Consider the following 22,473-nt stretch of genomic DNA (forward strand, 5'->3'; position numbering starts at 1 on the left):
AAAACCAAAATATAAAATAATTCACATGATTTAAAAGGTTAACCATAATCCTTCCCCTGCTAAGAAGATTTCAACTTTTTCTCGCTGCCGCCGGGCCATTTCTTTTATTCAGCCATGGGACCGCCTTTCTTGGTCAAACGGTCTGAAACATTCTCCACGAAACCGCTTCAGCCCGAAAACCGTCCAGCGAACAGCAGAACACTCTAATCCACCAGACGATTTCATTCAACTTAAAAAAATCTGGGAGGATAAACACAGGAGGCAGGACGCTCAGTGAAGGATGCTCACAAATAAAAAGATACATGTGTGAAAGGGGTAAACAGCCAGACAAACAGACAAACACAGCAGGCAACGGTAAACACAGGGAGCTCTGACAACAGGAAGGCAGGCCATATCTATCACAACCACCCACATCTATTAACACCATTCTTTTTCGTTCTGTTTACTTTACCTCCTTTGCTTGCTTACTTTATTTGCTTGCTTTATTTACTTGCTTATTTGATTTACTTACTTTATATACTTACCCACTTACTTTACTTACTTACTTATTTGATTTACTTGCTTTTGTACTTACCTACTTATTTTACCTACTTGCTGACTCACTTTATTTACTTACCTACTTACTTCATTTACTTACCTACTTACTAAATCTACTTACCTACTTACTTTACTTACTTTACATACCTTACTTTACATTTTGTTTCGGCCACTGTCAGGAGAATTTACAGTACACAAGAAAACCGTAAGACACTTAAACTATAAAGAGCTACACGAATGACATTTTGGCCGAGAAAGAAAAAGAATTTATTACATTCAAGCTTGCGACGAATGATTTCAGGCCACAGACTCTCAGCACAGCCAAAAGGAAAATAATAATAATAATAACAATAATAATAATAATAAAATACCGTCGTGGTTTTATTATATACCGTAGTTAATGAATCTCATGGTTTTCGACTTTGTATTTTGCTTATTATTCTCCTGTAATATTCACTTTTTATTTTTTTATCATTACTTCTACGTGCCAATGACCTTTTTGCCTTCCACGGGGTCACAAACTTATTCCCCCTAGGCTGACACGGGACGGGTTGTTTAGAAGAGGGTAACTGTAGTGGTCACGGGACTGGAATAACCTCGACTAACCCCTGACTTGCTAGAATTTCCCCAATCCCTTCAGTACGGTGGCGTCTTTAACACTATTCCTCCATCCTCTAGGCGATTTTATTAAGCTGAACCGCTAGACGCAGCTTCGATTTGTTCTCTTCAATGCTAGACACCTTTCCTAAGAATAAACGCACCTGGATGTAGCAGGAATACACACACACACACACACACAATGGGAAAAAAAAAAAACGGATTCAAGGGATTAAATTGGATAAAACTGTGTAATCCACCAGTAAAAATACTTCAGTGCGTCAGGGGCTGCGACATGGAGAGCAGTTCAAGTCCAACCGTTGCAAATTTTTTCAGGAATGTAGGACACTTGTCATATGGTGTATGGATTATTTTTCATTTGTTTTTCCTTCCTCAATTCATTCCCCCCCCCCCAAAAAAAAAAAAAAAAAAAATCTCTCTTAAGGACGCGAGTTCAAACCTCAACCGCTGTCTGGCATGGTCTGGAGATCTGACCCTTCCATCCGATGACGTCTTTTCTGGACTTATTCTTGCTGCTCCAGACGATTTTTGTTCAACTTACGAAGAATGGTTTCCCGCACTGAAGGGGTTCGTCTGATACCAAAAGCATGTAATAGTTGACGTTCTCGGGCTCAATGGGTTACATTGCTTTAAGTCAAAGTAGGATTAGAATGCCGTACACTGACAGCACGACAGTCCAATATGTCTTTTTTTTTTCCCCTCTTAAGCCTCGATATTTTCACTTGGTATCAGAATGCTGGTAGACAGTCTATGTAGGGATGGCACCAACGCACCCATAGATTTTAACAAATACTCGTATAATCCTTCTCACTCCCAAACACGAAGGTATTATTTTTATAAGTATCTACCTTTAATCCACACACTTGTCTATACCTACATTTCCAAAAACAGTTTAAACAATAGTAACACGCTAAAACAGTCGGGGGAAAAAAATCCGATTTCTCCATATTCTCCTTTCTTAGATCCCTCTAGTTCTACAACGATAAATGCGGCTTTCATTTTCCACTGGGTTGGCTGTACGGTAGATACTGCCCGAAAAAGGTCAAAGGTAACAGGTCGGGAATGGGTCGGGAATGGGTCAACATTTATTGGTTTGGTCCGATTTAGACAAAGCCTGGTAGAAGGATAAATGGTCAACAGAGGCTGAAGTGTCTGAATTTTCAACAAAAAAAAAGGGGGAGCCAGAATTTAAGGTCACAAGACTGTCAAACTTTCGGTCCTTTAATTTAAAAAGTTTTTATTTAACTTGGATTACACTTGATGGAGTGATTTAGGGTCAGACATACTGTTAATTACATTATTCGATTTTCAGAACAAGAGTACAAAGTTCAAGGTCACAAGGCAAGGTTAACATAAACACTTTTGACCCAAGTTGAACCAATCCTTTGTGGCGTTTATGGTCACGACAGGATGAAGTATTTCAAGTTTGAGAACAATCGGTCAAAGGTCAAGGTAACAGTTATATCAAAAGTTTGGTCATAGTCCAATCACAGGGAGTGGGTGTTGCGCCTTCTCGGTCCCCCCCTCCCCCTTTTTTTCACCCCCAGAAATTTTTATTCAGCTCTGGAGAGACTTTTTGACCTGTAGCGGGTTAGTCAAAGCCTCCGTTAATCCCTTCACTACTACAACACTCTTAAGCTGAAACACTTACAAAAACATTTGGTGCTTTCTTACACAGAGACTTTAGTAAATAAATAGAAGGGGTAAAAGAAAAAAAAAAAAATTAAGACTTAGGGATGCCACTGCGCCAAAAATATCGAAATAAAGTCGAGGTGGCAAAACGACAGGTAATCCCATCCCTATATTTTTTTCCCCTGGGTACATGGCACTATGGCGCAGCATAAGTGCACCCGAAAGACATGCAATACACAAAAATATGCCATTCAAAAATCTAGTTATGCAGGGATGGGATTACGTGTCGTTTTACTGCCTCGACCTTGTTTCCATATTTTCAGGCGCACTGCCATCCCTACATCTTCATACAATTTATCAAACGCTTTTTTTTAACTTGTAGTATTGTTTAATATCCGTGCTGCACCGGTGCCAACGGGGAAGTAGAAGCATTTCTGGCCAGTTCTAATTTCGGTTACATAAAAATCGCAGATAATCAAACTAAAAGTGCTATTCCTGGAACTAGGTCGTAAGAGCTCGGAAAAAAAAAGAAAAAAAAAAAGACAGGAACAGCACAAGTACTCGTGGAACGTGAGACATCTCGAATATGAGGCACAAATGGCGTTCTTGGGATGCTCAGATACTTCCAACGGTATTGAGGTCACGCCAGGCCTGAATTACGGAAAAGCTCTCCTAGGTGGTAAAAATATGGTGACAGTAGTTGCTGTTACCGCTGTTGACTGAAGGATGAAACTGTTCTCCGCCAGTCCACCATCCTCCTATCCAGAGATATGGAGGAGGTCGAGGGACGTTTGTATAACCAGAGAGTGAGGCAGCATGGTTATGTTGGTGCCACCACATGAAGGCATCCCTATCCAGTACCACAGAAGGAATAAAATATGTGTACTCGGGATGAATGGGATAATTCTCTCGGTACGATGACCTCTCTCTCTCTCTCTCTCTCTCTCTCTCTCTCTCTCCGACACCTAGCCTAGCAGCCACACCATAACTCATTCTGTCCCTCACATTTTTCCCCCTCCCTCTCCTGCCACCTCAATCTTCCTCCCTCCCTTTCATCCTCACACTCTCCCTACCTCCCAATCAACTCAATTACTCATTCTTACATTTCCCACTTCTCGCCTCCCCCCGTCTCGATAAAACGAGGTGGGGAAGGGGAGGAAAGCGCGGGGGGGGGGGAAGGAAGAGAGGGGAGAGGGAAGAAAGTGAGAAAAGGTTTAGTATATTCGACAAAATAAAAGTGTGAGCAAGAAAAAATTATGTTACCCTGACGTGACGTGAATTGGCTAAAAGGATGGATTCGATTTAGTTGGGTTAGGTGAGGGAAGGTCTGGTTGGGTTGTGTGAGGTAAGGCTGAAAAAATCTAGGGTGGGATAGGCATAGGAAAGGTTAGATGTGAATGAAGTATATTCTGATTGTTTAGGCTAGATTAGGCTTGGTTCGGTTAGGAAAAAGGAAGGCTTGGTTTGGTTGGGCTTGGTTTGGAAAGACCGGGTTGGCTTAGGTTGGGTGAATTTGGGTTAGGCTGGGATAAACTAAGAGAAGGTTTGACTGGTTGACATTGGCTAATGGAAGACTGGATTTGGGCTCCCTAAAAAAAAAAAAAAAAAAAAAAAAAAAAAAAAGCCTAGGATAAAAATTTGTTCACATCGAGATGCATGGATACACTGAATTTAAGATACTGGAGGTCAAAGTCAATGAGGAAAAAAAAAAAGAAGACAACACTGACATGCTATGAGTTATGGAAACATCTGGTCCACTGGGATGAGTTGGTCTGGGATGAGATGGGGCAGTTTATGCAGGGTTAGGATGGACTGGATCAGGCCGTTACAGGGATAAGTGGGTTAAGTTAAGTTTGGCTAGATCACGGATGGTTGACTAGGGTTAGGTTGGACTTTTTTTTTTTTTTTAATGTGAGGAAGAAGGAACCAAGGGCCGCGAGCCCGCAAAACTGCTCCTTCCAAGAGAAAAACAGAATACATGAGACAGCCAAATTCAAGATCCGATCATTTCGAGATGCCTGGACACACTGCGTTTGAAAGACTGGAGATCATAGGAAGCAGGAAATACAGACAGAGGGAGACAGTTCCAGAGTTTAACTGTTGCATAAATGAAGGACTGGGAGTAACGGTCAACTCTTGCATTAGAGAGTTGGACAGAAAAGGAATGAGAGTTTGCTGCCAGACGGGTGCTACGCGCCCGTCGTAGAGGTGGAGGAATGCATTCAGACAATTCAGAGGAGCAGTGACCATTGAAGCAGCGATAGAAAAGAGATAAAGATGCAACACTGCGGCGAAGGAGATGGATTAAAATGGCTGGGTTAGGTTAGGGAGGCTAGGTTTGTTGAACTGAGTTAGGTCAAGATAGGGGAGGTTGGGTTGGGTTGAGATCAGGGAAGATTAGGTTAGGACACATTAGGGAAAGGTGAGTTGAGATGGAACTGATCAGGTTAGGGGTGGTCAGGCTGGGTTGGGCTGGATTAGGTTAGATTAGGTTAGGTTAGGTTAGGTTAGGTTAGGCGAGGTTAGGCTAAGCTGGGTTGGACTGGGCTGCATTAGGTTTGGCATCAGCGGGCATGTTTCATCATTCCTTATCACAGCTGGGGTCAAACCAAATTTCACTTTAATCACTTGACCACAACCTTATCCCACCTCTCTCTCTCTCTCTCTCTCTCTCTCTCTCTCTCTCTCTCTCTCTCTCTCTCTCTCTCTCAATTATCTGCCCCACTTAATCATACCTCATCTCCAGCTAATCACTCTCTCACCCATTTTTACCCACGGGATGAGTAAGGGCATTTTCTGTGTTGTTATTTTTCCTTCATCTCTGCACTCTCATTCACTTGCACGAAGGTAATGAGTACGTAAGCGATGTGGTGGTGGTGGTGTTTGCGTGGTAGTGGTGATAACTGCTGTGGTGGACGTTGTTGTGGTTATGGTTGTAGTGGCGGTGGTGGTCGTAGCTGCGATGGTACGGGGAGTAGTTGTAGTGATGACAGTCGTGTTAGTTCTGGTGGTGGTGGCTTTGGTAACTATCGTGGGGGTTAGGTTTCCTGTGGCCGTTGGGATGATGGTAGTTTTGGTAGCGGTGGTTGTGATGGCGGCAATTTTAGATGTGGTAGCTGTGGTAGTGGCGGAGGAAGAGTTTATTGTGGTAGCTGTGGTGGTAGCAGCTGTAGTCCATGTCACTACTATCGTTGTTGCTGCCGCCGTACTGTACAAATTACTGTTATGGCTGCACCGCTCCTGAACGTTGTTGTGGTCCTGGACACTGTAGCTGCTGTTGTTTTTGTTCTTGTTGCTGTTGTTGTTGTTACCGAGATACTGCTGATGGATTTTGCTGACGTAGTAGTATCTGTTTTTGCTGGTGTAGTTCAGGCACTGATGATGGAGGTAGTATTGGCTTTTGTTGTTGTTGCCGCTGTCAACGGAGTTGGTGAAGGTTATGTAATCACCTCAGTTTGTCTGATTGTTTGTTTGTCCACAATATCTTAAAAAGTTATTGAAGGATTTCAATGAAATTTTGTGGATATGTTGGATATGAGCCAAGGAAGAGTTTACTTAATTTTGGTGGTGATCTGAGTTTGGGCCCCGGTCTACGACTATTTTTTGTTTGTTTGTCCACAAATTCCCTATAAAACGTATTGAAGGATTTCAATGAAATTTTGCGGATACGTGGGACATGGGCCATGGAAGAGTTGATTATATTTGCGGGGTGATCTGATTCCTCCGGATGGCGTTGGCGAAGGTATGCGTTCCTAACTGCTGTCTTCTTGTTGTTACTGTTGTTGTATGGAGGTGGTGGTGATGATACACGATAACGTTGTCTATCAATCCATCCATCAGTCAATTATTCTTGTAGTTCAGTCCGTACTTCGCGATACACGCACACCATCATAATATTATTACCTTCAGCCCTTCAGGTGATTATATATCATCATCATCATCATCATCATCCGGACTTCCTTTCCCACTCTTGGGCAGGGTGAGGAGTAGCAACGTCCAGACAGCCCAAGTCCGCCCACTCCAATGGGCCACGCTTCCATTCACTCATCATTCAAGTCCCCGGAATCCTGGCTCTATCTGATACGCCAAAAACTTTCACCACTTTCTGTAGCTTCACATAAACGTATCCCATAGTCAATCTGAATCCGAACGCTGTCACGTACAGTATATACCTGTGTGTGTGTGTGTGTGTGTGTGTGTATATATATATATATATATATATATATATATATATATATATATATATATATATATATATATATATATAATCATCCATATTAAAGCACATAAATTCTCCAGTATATCACAGCGTAACTTTCTGTAATATGATTCCTACCCTAAGTTATACTAGAGAATACATATTAAATGTTTACATATAAGGAGAACATGCAATCTGTAGGCTACATCACAGGTGATCTAGAGTGTATGCAAGTAAAAATTCCACACCACTAATGTTCGTGGTTATCTGCCCAATTTGGCACACTTACAATAACCATCTTCCAGTTCGTCTATTTCATTATTCTCTCTAAATATTCTCAACAAACGTGTACCCTACTGCCCAGATCTAATAACAGGGAAAAAAATCACCTATAAACAAAATTATTTCTCTCGTCTAACCATTAAAAAAAAAAAAAAAGCTGCTTCAAGTGCGTTTTACTATGTTGCCTTAGTAATATTAACCCCGCTGCCTCTGACGCTGTGGTTAGCTACTTGCAATTCTAGCTACACTTAAATCTTTTTACCAGCACCTGTCGTTGTTACAGTTGTTGTTTCGGCTGTACCTGCTTTTGATATGAAACCAAACGTTATAACGGGAATTTTTCGCTGTTCTTTTATTGTTAGGGTTGTTGTTGCTGCTGTTGCTGTAATTGTGGTCACGGAGATGGATCCTAGTGGAGTAATGCAAACTGATGTTGTTGTTGGTGGTGGTGGTGGTGGTGCTGGGGCTCAGGGACGGGTATTGTTTTCACTCGGTTTGTTTGTTTGTTTGTTTGTCCGTCTGTTAACACTCTTACGCGAAAACTACAGGTGCGATTTTGACTAAAATTACAGGGATGATGGGCTATGACTCTCTGATCACCTGATTAAATTTTGGGCCAAATTGGGCCAAGGCCCAGGCTGTAGGCCCAAAATATGTAAAAGAAAATGTAAGAAAATCGTTTTCCCCCCATAACTCCTTTCAAGTTCGTCATATCGACATGAAACCAAACCCCAAAGGCGCATCTTTCAAATCTGCATTTTTTAACATGCCTTAATACATCAGGGGGTTCACCCCCCAGTTAGCGGTTGGGGAGTCAATGTCAGGTGGGTCAAGCCTAAAATTTCAAATGAGGGTAAAATCGTCAATTTTCACCCGATTTACACCAAATTTGATATACGACATCTTTGACTAGATATCCTGTTGTGTTTACACGTCAGGACCTAAATGACTGCCGGGGACGGGTTTGCTGTGCCTTGGCACAGCTTCTTGCTGAATTTGTTACAACTTCTGTTTTGTTCTTTTATGTTTTCCTACTACTTCTGTTTTGTTGTTGCACTGCTTTGTTGTTGTTACTACTTGTTTTGTTTTGTTGTTTCGTTGTTACTAATTCTGTTTTGCTCTTGTTTTACTTGGTTGCTATTGTTTCTACTTTTGTTTTACTGTTGCTCTATTGAGTGGTTGTCGTCTGATAAGGGCAGAAAAGGTGGAGGCACAGAATTGCACCCCTGGAGGTCTATTGGCTTTACTGATGAGAATTATTGCCGGTTACTGTGTTGTTGTTTGTGGTGGTGGTGGTGGTGGTGGTGGTGGTGGTGGTCTTATTGTTGTTCTTGTGCTGGAGCTGGTGATGTATATTGTTGTTGTTGTTGTTGTTGTGATATCCTGTTACTATTGCTGCCTAGAGGTGTTGATGGATATTGTTGTTGTTATTGCTGTTGTTGTTGTTTTGGCTTTGCTGATGGATATTGTTAGTGCTGTTGTTGTTGTTGTTGTTGTGGCTTCAGGAGAGGACGGTAAGGTAGCGAGCATGACGGGTCATTACTCCCTTAACACGATCTGCCGGCAACACCAATTACGATTACACGCACGCACACACACACACACACACACACACACACACACACACACACACACACACACACCTAATATCCCAACTGTGACAGAAAAGAATCATCATTTGTGTCACTGATGGATGCATTGCTCTCGCTGTGTGGGGAAGAGAAGAGAGGAAAAGAGAGGAAAGGATAAGAAAAAGAGAAAATCTGAAGAGAGGAGAAGGGAGAGAAGAGAGGAATGGATAAGAAAAGAATATCAGAAGAGAGGAGAAGGGATGAGAAGAGAGGAATGGATGAGAAAAAGAGAATGTCAAAAGAGGGGAAAAGAGATGAGAAGAGAGGAATGGATGAGAAAAAGAGAATATCAGAAGAGAGGAGAGGAGAGGATGAGAAAAAGAGAATATCAGAAGAGAGGAGAAGGATGAGAAGAAAGGAAAGGATAAGAAAAAGAGAATATCAGAGGAGAGGAGACAAAGACAAGAGACAATTGAAAACGCAACAGAACAATGAGAGAACGGAAAATATTAAGAAATGAAGAAATGAAAAGAGAAATGATGATTAGAGACGAGACGAGAGGAGAAGTGAAAGGGAAAAGGAAGAGGCAGGAAATAGAAGGAAAACGGGGATGGAGGAGGAAAAGAGAGAGAGAGAGAGAGAGAGAGAGAGAGAGAGAGAGAGAATATAAACAAAATATCGAGAGTGATTTATGAACAAAACAAACTCCAAACAGAGCTTAATGTAATCCTACCTAAACTCACTACTAATACTGTAACCTTACCCATCATACAGCTGTGGTCATTAATCCTTTTACACTTTGGGGTTCCGAGTTAATAGTGGGAGATTACAACCTTTCCAACCCATCTGAAAATCACGTGTTTGTTCAGCAAGATCTCACTAACGTTAGATACAGCATTGAGTCTTATTACATGCGGACAAAATACCATACATCCGTGGCCCTCATTTGCACCTTCCAACAATGCAACGTTTTTGCCATCAGCATGGTTTGGATATCAATTTTAACCCGAACAACTCTAGACAGACAAACAGGTCGGTACACTGACGTAAAAGAACACTCAAAAGGCGAACTGAAGATTCAGTGGTATGGTTGAAACTCCATTTCTCATAATTATCAGCTGAGGTATCGATGGTTGAGTTAAAGTACGGATAACAAAAAGATCAGCTTCCATGTGGAATTATGCTCTTTCAATCCGATATCCAACAACCCTGGAAAATCAGATTTGATGAAATAGGTTGACGAGACTGATGAAAACACACTGAGAGTCAATTTGCTGATAACAGGTAGCGTTCCATTCTCACAAGAACTTGTCAAGCTCCTCTCTCCGATTAAGTCTTTGGCTAATAAATTGCTTCGAAGTTCCAGGAAGTCATCTTGTACTGCCTCGAGGTACGCTCTGCCCGAGGTGGTTGACAGAAAAAGGATTCCTCACAGCCCCTGCACCATGGCAATGATGAGTTTCTGTCATCGGTTGCTCCAGATCCTGCAGACTACCTCGTTATTCAGCAGGGAGCGTCTACCAAGATTATTAATACTGTCGTCATATAATGCTCGGAACAACTCGAGCATTCTATTCCAAGGAATGCCAAATAATTTAATATTTTCAAGAGTGAGCATAAGAGCCTGCGTATCAAAGAACTGTTGACTATAATTGTACAGGTAACACAAACACTACCTGGTGTGGAGATGCCTGCAGTGATTTACCTTTTCTTGCCCCTCCAGTCCGATGGCGTATTTTTTTTTATTACTGTTATATCCACACGATTTTACTTGCCTTACGACAGACTTCAGAGGGGCAGATACAACCATTAATCCCTTCTCTTCGATTTTTTTTTTTTTCGCTGGGCTGAATAATATCATCTGGAGGTAGGAAGGACAAAACATAAGTCACCATAAAATTAAAGTAATCAACATTACATCTGGTACTAGCATGAATTTTTCCATTCCACCGAATCACCAGGCATACCAAAAATTCGGAAAATATTATTCAAATTTAATTCCGCCGAACGTAAGTCGGAGGGTCGATACTTACTTCCTTTGCTGTACTTTACGCTAATCAAATCTGATCCCATTTATTCTCCCTTTATCCGATTTCACCTCTTTTTGTTACTCAGAAAGAAGGCAGGAACGAAAGTCTAAAAGCACTGCCAAATCCGCCGCTCCCAAAGGATACCCAGTAGAACAGAGTCGATAAGCCGTATTCCTGGACTCCATCCCATGTCACCTCTTTTGACATGGAAAGAAGGAAGCACTATCATCATCAGCTTGACCTCGTTTTCCCAGTTAAGAATGGAGTGAGGTAAAGTCTGGAGAACAAGAGGCATGACAGAGGGAGAACTACCAGCTGCACTGCTATCCTGTGACATGGGCCACACACTCATTCACACACCATTCGGGCCCTGACTCCCTGGCATAACCTCAGTGGCCTTACCCTCCCACAATATATATACTGGGTATGAGAGAGACAGACAGACAGACAGACAGACAGACAGAGACAGAGAGCTTGAATTCTTTGTCTTCTCTAACGTTTCGGGCAACACAGAACCCATCTTCGGAGAGTTTTAACAAGAAGTGATCGAGCCAAAACTTTACACTCCTGGATATTCCCTCCTCCTTCTCGTGTCGCAGCCTGACTGACTACATCGAGGAAAATCCCGTCGTGCTACCCCGCCCCTGACTACGCCGATGGTGCTATCCTCGCTGTGTACCTACATAGACTGAAAAACCATCCCTATGGCTAGTTACATTTTTTTTAACACAAATATGAGCTGTTTTCAATATTTCCCTCACATGTTTACTCAGATCTTTATCAATGATTGCAGTATCTTCCCACCTGGTGTGGTGTGAGAGGGCTGTGTGATATGTGGTGTGGTGTGGCTTCGCTTATGTCTCAGAATCTTTTCCTAAATTCGTTAGTGAGAGGCAGAGTGACTAAGCCGCTCCTAGACATGCTCCTCAATCTGAAAATCAATGGGGAACAGGCATTACGAAATCTTAGCCAACGATCAGAAGCCAAGACGGATTTTGTTGTTTTCTGTTATTGGCCTTTATTCTAATTATTCCCAGGCGATTTTATTCAGTTTAAAAAAATATCTTTGACAGAACGAGTCAAATCTGATCTCTGTTAACCTCTTCACAACGATGACGATTTGTTTACATATGATTACCTTCAGACGATTTTATTCGGAGTGCGATGGACCTTTCGGACAGAAGGAATTAACCAGTTCAGTACGATGAGGTATTTTGTAATTTTCCTTGCTGTAACCGGACAATTTTCTTCAGCTCAGGAGGATTTCTTATAGTGAAGGGGTTAGAATAATCTCCATTACCCTCAAGTCACCTTTGTAAAGCTGAATAAAAATGCAGAGGACAAAATTAGAGACGTCTTAGGCTGAAGGGGATAAAACAGGGATAGTAAGGGCGTGAGGAAGTCCCGCCATCAAAGGATAAAATAGTATTCATTTTGTATTCACAGATGTTCTTCTTGACCGCGGTGTTGAATGCGCTTTGTAACGTGGCATGCAGGCTAACCCCATTTAATGTTCGCAAATATTTCATAACAGCAAAACAGTAATTGGATTCGTCACTCTGCCCAACACGCTTTATAACGTGGCACGCAGGCTGACAACAGCTACACCTCATGCTGTTTAGTAAAAAACAATCAGAAACTCGAGGTCTAAATAAACCTTCACTCTCTCTCCACCTTTTACCCTTTCAATACGGTTATGTCTTTTTGCCTTCTATTCTTACTACCTAAAGACGACCTCAGGCAACTCAGGAATGGCCTCTCGTAGTGAAGAGGTTAATGGCGGTGGTAAAAATACAACTGGGAATGCTGAAGGGTTGAAGGTCAGTTTACATCTTCTCTTGTAGCGTCAGAATTTATGGTGCGTGAGTTAAAAGATGACGGGGTTGTAAGTGGCTGTTGGACACGCCTTAATCACATAATGGTTCATCACTCCTGCTCACCGGGCCAAATATTATGGGCTTACGAATGCAACTCTCCCATTACTCATTACTTATTATCAAAGTGACGGTCCACTGTAATAGCTAGCGAATATTTTTAGCCCACTTTTTATGCTCACTTTTAGCTCGCTTTTTAGGTTAGGAAAAAAGAACCAAAGGGTAAGAGCCATCCACAGTTGTCCTTTCCAAGCTGATCATAAGAGAGTCAGCATCAATGTCTGATCAGTTCGAGAAGTTAGAACGTTTATAATCCTGGAGGTCACAGGCAGACGGGAAAAGACTGAGGAAAACAGTACTAAAGTTATCAATGTATGTACTGTACTGCATATGTAGAAGCGAGAACACTGGTTAACTCCTGGCGTAAGAGGGCTGGATAACACAGGGATGGCGGTGGAGTGAGGAATACATACAAAACTATGACAGTGACCGCTGAAATTAAGGGGTGGAGGCATATATTGCATCCACACTTCCTTTGTCAGTAAATTATGACCTTTGTGCTTGAGTTCTTCCATCCGATATGTATTTTATTTTACTCTATTAACCAACCACGCAAAATAATACACTAATGGGGAGAATTTTCGAAACAGAAGGAATTGATACTATTTTCTAACAATTAAACCAATCTGTCCATCATCATCATCATCTCACACACACACACACACACACACACACACACACACACACACACACTTCCTACCCCAACACCCTCACCCATCTTTCTCTACATTAAAATCCATCCAGCTCATAAAAAAATTCGCTTCTCCCCCCCCCCTTTTTTTTTTAACATTTTATGATAACCTCAATTACTTTTTCTCACGCGACGCCCTCACAAGGTCTGCCCGTATTTTCACATCCCACACACACACACACACACACACACGTGACCTATCTACAAGCACACAAGAAAAATAATATACTCGAAAACAAAAACAGAATTCACACACACACACACACACACACACACACACACTACTCCGAACCCCCCCCACACAATCACACACTTCCAACGCATCCACAATCCCGTTTTCTTTTTTAAGGGGAACATTTTAAGGTAAACTCCAGCAATTTTTCTCCGGCGACAACCCCACCAGTTCTGCTCACATTTTCACGTTTCCTCTCCTCCGTCCGCGCTCAAACTTTCGTCCGGCCATTTGTTATGTTTTTATTGGTGCCAAAAGTTACGTTATCCTGAAAAGTTATTGGATTTCTGTTCTATTCCTCTCGTTTCCTCTCTGCCGTCTTTCGTCTGTCACCCAGTTTTTTTTCTTTTTTTATCTTTTTCTGTGCCACTTCCTCATGATTTCTTCTTTCATGCTTTATCTATATTTCTTCTCTCTCTCTCTCTCTCTCTCTCTCTCTCTCTCTCTCTCTCTCTCTCTCTCTCTCTCTCTCTCTCTCTCTCATTTGGGGAGCTGAATAGATTTTAAGTCTCATGTACCCATATTCCAATACACCAACACACACAAAAATACAAACATAAATAAACAAGCTCCATACATACATTACCTACAAAAAATACATACATACATACACAAAAACACATACATACGCCTGTTTTAAGCATACAAGGATATATATAAACACATTCCTCACTCATACATCAAGGTACACAAGTCACATATTCAATTACGCAAAATGGTAACAACAAATATAGTGTAACATGAAAAATACAAACACTCGATCACACACACAAAAACAAACATATATAAAAGACACACTGCATAGAAATATACATACACAAACACGCAGATCAGCATAAACACACATAAATCATTTACAAACACATACTACATATACACAATTTTATGAGTAATTTAACCTTAGTATACGCGGGCTCCCACAAAGCGAGATCACACACACACACACACACACACACACACACACACACACGTTTATGAAAACAGACAGGAACAAAAACACGCATACCCGCAAGCACAGCTTTTACATAACCAGGATAACGCAAACACACACTTATCATACGTTTATACAAACATGAATGAACACACACACACACACACACACACACACACACACACAAAACCACACACTCACATCCGTCAACACTGTAAAGAACGGGGATTTAAGGGGGGAGAGAGAGAGAGAGAGAGAGAGAGAGTCACCCAGCGTTTGATGTTCAGAGCCAAGCGCAGAAAAAAACACCCGTGAAAAAGGGGAAAAAAAAAAAAACTCCCCCTTTACGGCACGGAATGTTTTTCTGGGCACGATCACGGAAGAGGAGGAAGAGAAAGGAAAAAAAGAAGAAGAAAAGAGGAGAAAAAAGAAAGGGAAGTGGAGCAGAAAGAACGAGGAGGAGGAGGAGGAGGAGGAGGAAGGAAAAAAACAGTGAAGGCAAGGAGAAAAAAGGAAGAGAAGTGGAGCAGAAAGAACGAGGAGGAGGAGGAGAAGAAATAAGCGAAGGCAAGAGGAAAAAGAGAAAGGGAAGGGAAGTAGGAAAAACGAGGAGGAGGAGGAGGAGGAGGAGGAGGAGGAGACACAAATATAAAAATACGAAGAGAAGATAAAAAAGGAAGTGTCGTGGAACAAAAATAATAAGAAGAAGAAAGAGGAGGAGGAGGAGGAGGAGAAGGATGAAATGGGGAAGAAGAAGGAGGAGGAGGAAGAGGAAAGGAGGAAAACAAAGGGAAGGAAAATGAAGTGAAAAAAAAGAGGAGGAGGAGGAAAACGATTATCAAAATGAGAACAAGAAGAAGAAGAAGACGTCAAAGAGGTGGGAGAAGACGAGAAGGAAAGGAAGAATGAGAAAGGCGAAAAAGAATTAAGTCAAACAGAAGGGAAAGGAAACGGCAGTGGAGTGAAATGGAGGAGGAGGAGGAATTAATGCAATGAGAGAGAGAGAGAGAGAGAGAGAGAGAGAGAGAGAGAGAGAGAGAGAGAGAGAGAGAGAGAGAGTTAAGTTATAGGCATAATACGAGGGACAAACAAAGTATGACGAATGGTGTTTGCCAGAGTTTTGAGAGCAAGTAGTGTGTGTGTGTGTGTGTGTGTGTGTGTGTGTGTGTGTGTGTGTGTGTGTGTGTGTGTGTGTGTGTGTGAGAGAGAGAGAGAGAGAGAGAGAGAGAGAGAGACCTTCAGCGTAGTAGTGACCTATTAACAAATCAACCTACTTCCGGTCACTTATTACTGCCCAGTTTTAAGGTCGATTTGTTGTTGTTGTTGTTGTTGTTCTGACCCGACGTTAGGCCTATCTGAAAGTGAACTGAACAAAAAAAAAATAGTGCACGTTCTCTTGCATCCAGCTTCATACATTCGTCATCCAATCATGTAAACCAAATCCATACGTTCATTAACTTTATCAAAATTAGTCTGTCCATTGGGTTTTTCTCTGAACGCCAAAAAAAAAAAAGAAAAAAAAAAAAAAAAGTGTTCTTGGACGATCATGCACATAGCCTTAATGAAAGATGTGTGCCAGAAAAATATATATATATACACACATACATATGAATCTTCCTTACATCATCATCCACATAAACCACATCAAATGCATACAGCGCGCATACACAGCAATCTCTCCTCCATCACCACTCACACATAAACAAAAAAATGCAAAATACACACACACACACACCAGCCTCTCTTCCATCACCGCGCACAAACACACACAATCAAAGCAAGCATTCTCGATCACAATGCTTCAGTCACGAATTCAAAAATATTCATGTTCACAGTCATATTAAATTATATGAACACACACACACACACACACACACACACACACACACACACACACACACACACACACACACACCTAGCACTTACACACCCTCAATCAAAAACATCATTAAACTGGATACAAATTTTTGCACACATTCATATGCTACATTTCGATGGCTTTATTGCACACATTGCCTAAATAACTTTAAGCAACATCATCCACACAGCTATTTGTAATCTATGAGAGAGAGAGAGAGAGAGAGAGAGAGAGAGTCACGCTCCCGCCCCCTGTCGAGTGAAATGTGAACTAATTCACACTACCTCCCCCCCCCCGTCTCTCTCTCTCTCTCTCTCTCTTTCTCTCTCTCTCTTCCACTTGTTTCTCCCTCCCTTTCTCCTTTTCCCTCTTTCTTTTTCTCTCTTTTTCCCCCTTTGCACCCCCGTCCACTAGATTATGCCGGTCCAGCCCTTTTCTCCTTTCCTCTCCCCTTTCCTCCCTTTCCCTCCTCCCCTCCCTTCTTCCTCTCCACCTCACCTCACTTTCCTCCCTCATCCCCTTTCACAATCCCTCTTTCCCTTCACCTTACCTCTCTATCCTCGCCTCTCATCTTCCCTCACTCACATCTCATCATTCCACATCTCCCCTCAACTCTTCTCCACATATCATCCTACTCATTTCACTCTACTCTCTCCTCTCCTCTCACCCCTCCAAATCTCTCATCACACTTCATCTTCACTACCTCACTTTTTCTCATCTCCACTCCTCCCCTCTTTCCCCTTTTCATTTCCCCTCCCCACCCCTCACTTGCTCTCCTCATTTCTACTGATCTCCCTAACCCACATTACCTTATCACCTCCTCATCTCACTTCTCCCCTCTCCTCATCCCCAATCCCATCCCTCTTCTCCACTACTCCTCTCCTTCCATCCCTACATCCTTCCCTTCCTCTCATCTTGCCTTCCTTGACCTCTCTCCTCTCCTCCCCACACCTCGCCTCCTCTCCCCTCTCCTCCCCTCCCCTCATACCGTTAGCTGCCCCAACCAATCCTCGTTGCCTCTGCTCACCATATCCTCCCCGCCTCCCAATCCCGGTGTTCATCGAGAATGGCAGAGAAACGAGTTACTCTAATATACACCACGAAGTTCCTGTGTGCACCATGTAGCTCCCATGTGTACCAAGTAGTCTGTGTGCATGAAATGGTTTATGTGTAATTAACAATTTACATGTATACCAGTGTTCGTGTGCATGCAATACCTACTGTGCACACCGAACAGTTCATGTGTGTGCTAAATAGTTTATGTGCACGAAGCAGTTCTTGTGTGCACAAACCGCTCCCTTTGTGTCTTGTTTTGTGTAATAAATTCTCTGTACGCATGAAACAGTTCCTGTGCCCACTAAAGTTTCTGTTCACCGGGACACACACACAAACACACACACATACACACAGCAAAAACAGCATAACAGAGTGAAGCACAAACTCCCCGCCCACCCCCCGTTCTCTCTCTCGTATATATATATATATATATATATATATATATATATATATATATATATATATATATATATATATATATAAAACGAAACCTCACACTCGTCAGCAATACTAGAATGTCACTACCAATCAGTAACACCCGGATTATACCCCTTCCCCCTCACACACAAACTGACAGCACCAGAAAACAGAGCGTGCTTACTGTTAGGCTATGATGGAAAGGGAACTGAAAGATATGTCTCCATGATTTTTGTTATCTTCTTTTCCTGATCAAACAGCAAAACAGTTCAAGTTCATGCTATGCAGTTTATGTAGTATTCCAGTAACAAAATTAAAATATTGTGTCCAGAAACAGGGAATACAATACCGTAACGCTTCTTGATATGTCATCCTATGCTTTAAAATGTACAGGCCGGCCACAGAGTACCGTTACCTCCTGGGTTAATTAAGCTGTTACGAAAATTCAGGACTATTGAGGATTTTAAGGTATTTCGTGTACTGATGCATATGAAAAATGCCCAAATCGGTACCGGTACAGCATCTTGCAATACGAAACATTCCCCTTTGGAGTAATGGACACAATGGCCATCGCGTATGCAGCACGGATGAATGTCAATGTTGGAGAATTTTTAATAACACTATACCGTAGTTCATTCACCTTTACTTGGCGGGGATTCTCGTCCTCTTGTAGCCTAATGCTCGTAGATCGATGCCAGAATGAGACAATACTACGGCTCTACATCCCTTCCATAGCACTTCTTCATGACCAGCAGCATACCCTAGTTTTAATCTCGCAACAGCTCAGCATTCAGGAAGGGGAGACACTAATTTTACGCCTAGTGATCAGAGTGTTAAACAATTCACGGTATATTAAACACAGGTTGTTGGTCTGTCTATTGGTTACCTCATCTGACCTGGCTTGCCCTTATGCGACCTGATCTAACTTTGCATAACTTTCCCTAACCTAACTTGCTTTGTTTATTTGCTTACCCTTCCAGTAACAAGTCTGGTTCTTTTGCTAGTTTGCACGTCAATTTTGTGGGTACGTTTCATCCATGTTTGTTTGCTTGTTAACCTTCCAGCCACTTGTTTGTTTACTGATCATTCCAGCTGTCTTTGCTTGTTTGTTATCCTCATAGCCGTATGGTTGTTTATTTGTTTTCCCTTCCATCCGTATTTTTGTTTATTTTTCCTGCCATTTGTTTGTTTGTTTACTCCTCCGCATCGTTTGTTTACTCCTTTCAGCTGTGTACTTGCTTGCTTGTATACCCCTTCCAGGCGTGCTTGTTTCATGACAAATACAGCCTCTCTAATTGGGTAGTTAAGAAGCAGTCGTTAACCCCCTCCCTTCTCTTTCTCCCTCCCCCCTTCTCTCTCAGTCTATCTATTTGTCTATCTATCAATCTACATTTATCTATTGCACTGCTTTTTCTCTAACAGTGTAAGAAAAGGAAAAGCACACACACACACACACACACACACACACACACACACACACATATTGTACGTCGGCTGATGGATAGGTATCTTCAAAGTTGCACACAGGAAATTCACAAGCACAAAGAAGTGGAAAATTAAAGAGAGTTGTCAATGCTAACAGAAGCCTAAATGATTATATGTTTATTAAGAGAAAGATGCTTGGGTGTTTCAACGATGAGTGGGTCGAGAGAATTGTTACACTAAATGACTGTGGTTTAAAAGGGAGGAATAAGACCATGGTGGGATAAACGTGAAAGGGTTCTCAATATGAAAGAATTAATACGGAAAACTAAAAATCAAAGAACACTGATGGTAAACTGAAAAAAAGGGATAACTGAAAATCAAAGGAAAAAAGAAGTACACTGAAAATCAAAGAATGAAAATGGAAAACTGAACCCCAAAATAATAGTAGCAGTAGAAGAATATGTGCAAAGCTGGAGGAGTTTGGGTCACTGAACTACGAACAGATGGATTTTAAACATTCGTGAAGAACATTAACAGTCCTTGATTAAGTGTGTGTGTGTGTGTGTGTGTGTGTGTGTGTGTGTGTGTGTGTGTGTGTGTGTGTGTGTGTGTGTGTGTGTGTGTGTGTGTGTGTGTGTGTGTGTGTGTGTGTGTCGAGAGGATGCTAACTCAAGAGGAAGGAACAGCATGATGGACTGTGGAAGCAGAAAGATCAGTGAAGGACGTATTAAAAAAAAAAAAAAAAAAAAAAAACCATGGAGCGAATGAGAGAAAAGATTTTAGGTGAAAGAAATAAAAAATATGTTTTGAGAAAGAAGTATGTGAATAATGAAGTTAGGCGGAAGAACGAGGTAATGAACAATAGAGTAGCAAAATTAACTCACATCTTTATGAGAATTAATAGTTTTGGAAAGAGGTGCGAACATGTAGCAAAAAATATGGAATATATATGAAAATCGAAGGGAAAAAGATGGATGAATGATGACAAACTGAATCGAAATACGGAGTAAACGGAAAATACTGGCCTGACAAAAAAGAAAATGATGAATGGGAATGCCGAGAGCGGAAAGGTGGTAAATAGGATTGCGTTGGGTGATAGGCAGGAAAGGATTCTGGCGCCCGGGAATTTGTCAGTGGCAGAGGAGAGGAATGTTGTGTTGAAGTGCGGGTAGACAGGAGTTTTAACGATATATATATAAAGTGAGATGAAATTATAAAATGCAGCAAATAAGTGCAATGACCTGTTCGTGCTAATTATCTCAAAAAGCTTGGATGAGTCGAGCTGTACCTAAGGAGTGACAGAAGGCTGTAATATAAGTGACCTAAGCGAGTGACAAAAAAATTATGGGACAAGTCTTCTGAATATTGTGTGTAATGCATATGGAAATCTAATGATGGCAAAGGTGTGTTGAGGAATGGGTAAAATGGGGTCAGTATATACATGGGCTCGCCGACAATGGACGAGGCTTGGAAGGTCAAAAAGAAGGTGAAAAGATAATGTAGTTGCATGTATGAATAAGTGAGACAGGAAGAGCGAGAATGCATAAGAACAGACCACGATTAGAAACACCTGGTGGAGTATGTATTAACGAAGGCAAATAATTAATGAATCAGCCATGTATAAAAATGGACATGACAAAGGCTGCACGTTATTTTTAACACGATACTCAAGAAATTTTCCGGGAATCGTCTGGCCTGTGAGAGTGAGCCGAGAAATTTGGACTGGTAAAGGAGTGAATATGTAGCCCACTATACTTAGCACACACACTCTCTCTCTCTCTCACTCTCTCTCTCTCTCTCTCTCTCTCTCTCTCTCTCTCTCTTTCTTATTCTTGTTTGTCGATCCCTTCCTCCCCATTTGTGACTGACGACGATGATGATGATGATGATAATGAAAAGGAAACATAATGTACGAAAACACACACACACACACACACACACACACACACACACACACACACACTTTCACCCGTCCTGTCGTTATGTATTGCACAGAATTTTTCTAATAACGGTGTTGGGCTGAAATATTAACAAAACATTACTTACACATCGCAATAAAAATGAGCAAATCTGTCCTGTTCCCATTATGCTGTTTGCTCTCTGCCTCTTTAATTTCTCTCTCTCTCTCTCTCTCTCTCTCTCTCTCTCTCTCTCTCTCTCTCTCTCTCTCTCCCTCCATAAAACTTTCATCTCTTTCTTTACGTCAATCTCACTCGCTCCATTTTACTGCTAATTCTTTTCCCTGTCTCCCTCCCTCTTTTTCTTTCTCTCTCTCTCTCTCTCCCTTCCCAACTTCCCCACTCTCATTTTCTCTCATTCACCTTAACTGCTTTCGTCTCGGTCAAGCTCGCTCTCTCTCTCTCTCTCTCTCTCTCTCTCTCTCTCTCACACACACACACACACACACACACACACACACACACACACACACACAATCACTTAACTGCTTCTGTCTTGGTCAAACTCACCTTCCCTCCTCTCTCTCTCTCAGGACAACATAACCCCTTTAATGCCGAGTTTATTTTCCCAACCGTAAACGAAATTCAATACGCAGCAGGAATCACCTTTGACAATCAGCTTAAGAATGATCTCCCTTAACCCTTTCACTGCGAGGAGGCGTCTTGATCCAATCCACGAAAGATTATATTCACATTCAGCAAGGAACACAGTATTACAGGTATACGGCAGATCTGAAATATCTTACCTCTCGGCATTCACTACTAACTTGACTTCCTTCTTCATCAGTTTTTGCTTTGACCTCTCCCATTACTTTACCCAGGTACATATTGAACAACCGTGGGGATATCATACACCTTTGGCTCGTAATCTCGGCGAAGCTCCCCAACACCTTTTCCTTACCGATTTATTTTTGGATACGGCTGGTCAATATCGTTTTCTAAGCCATTTGTGTAATGTGATAGTAGAATTATTTAAGTAACAAAGGAGAGGACGATAAGGTGTAATAAGCAAAATAAGTCGCTTAGGAAAAGGTATTAGGGAGCTTCCTTAACTGACGAGAATACGGATCCTTGTCTCACTCCAATACTGATACTGTTCCACG

Source organism: Coenobita brevimanus, chromosome 55 (genome assembly GCF_032717465.1).
Source record: "Coenobita brevimanus isolate Jiangsu-jjx chromosome 55, ASM3271746v2, whole genome shotgun sequence".
Classification (NCBI taxonomy): domain Eukaryota; kingdom Metazoa; phylum Arthropoda; class Malacostraca; order Decapoda; family Coenobitidae; genus Coenobita; species Coenobita brevimanus.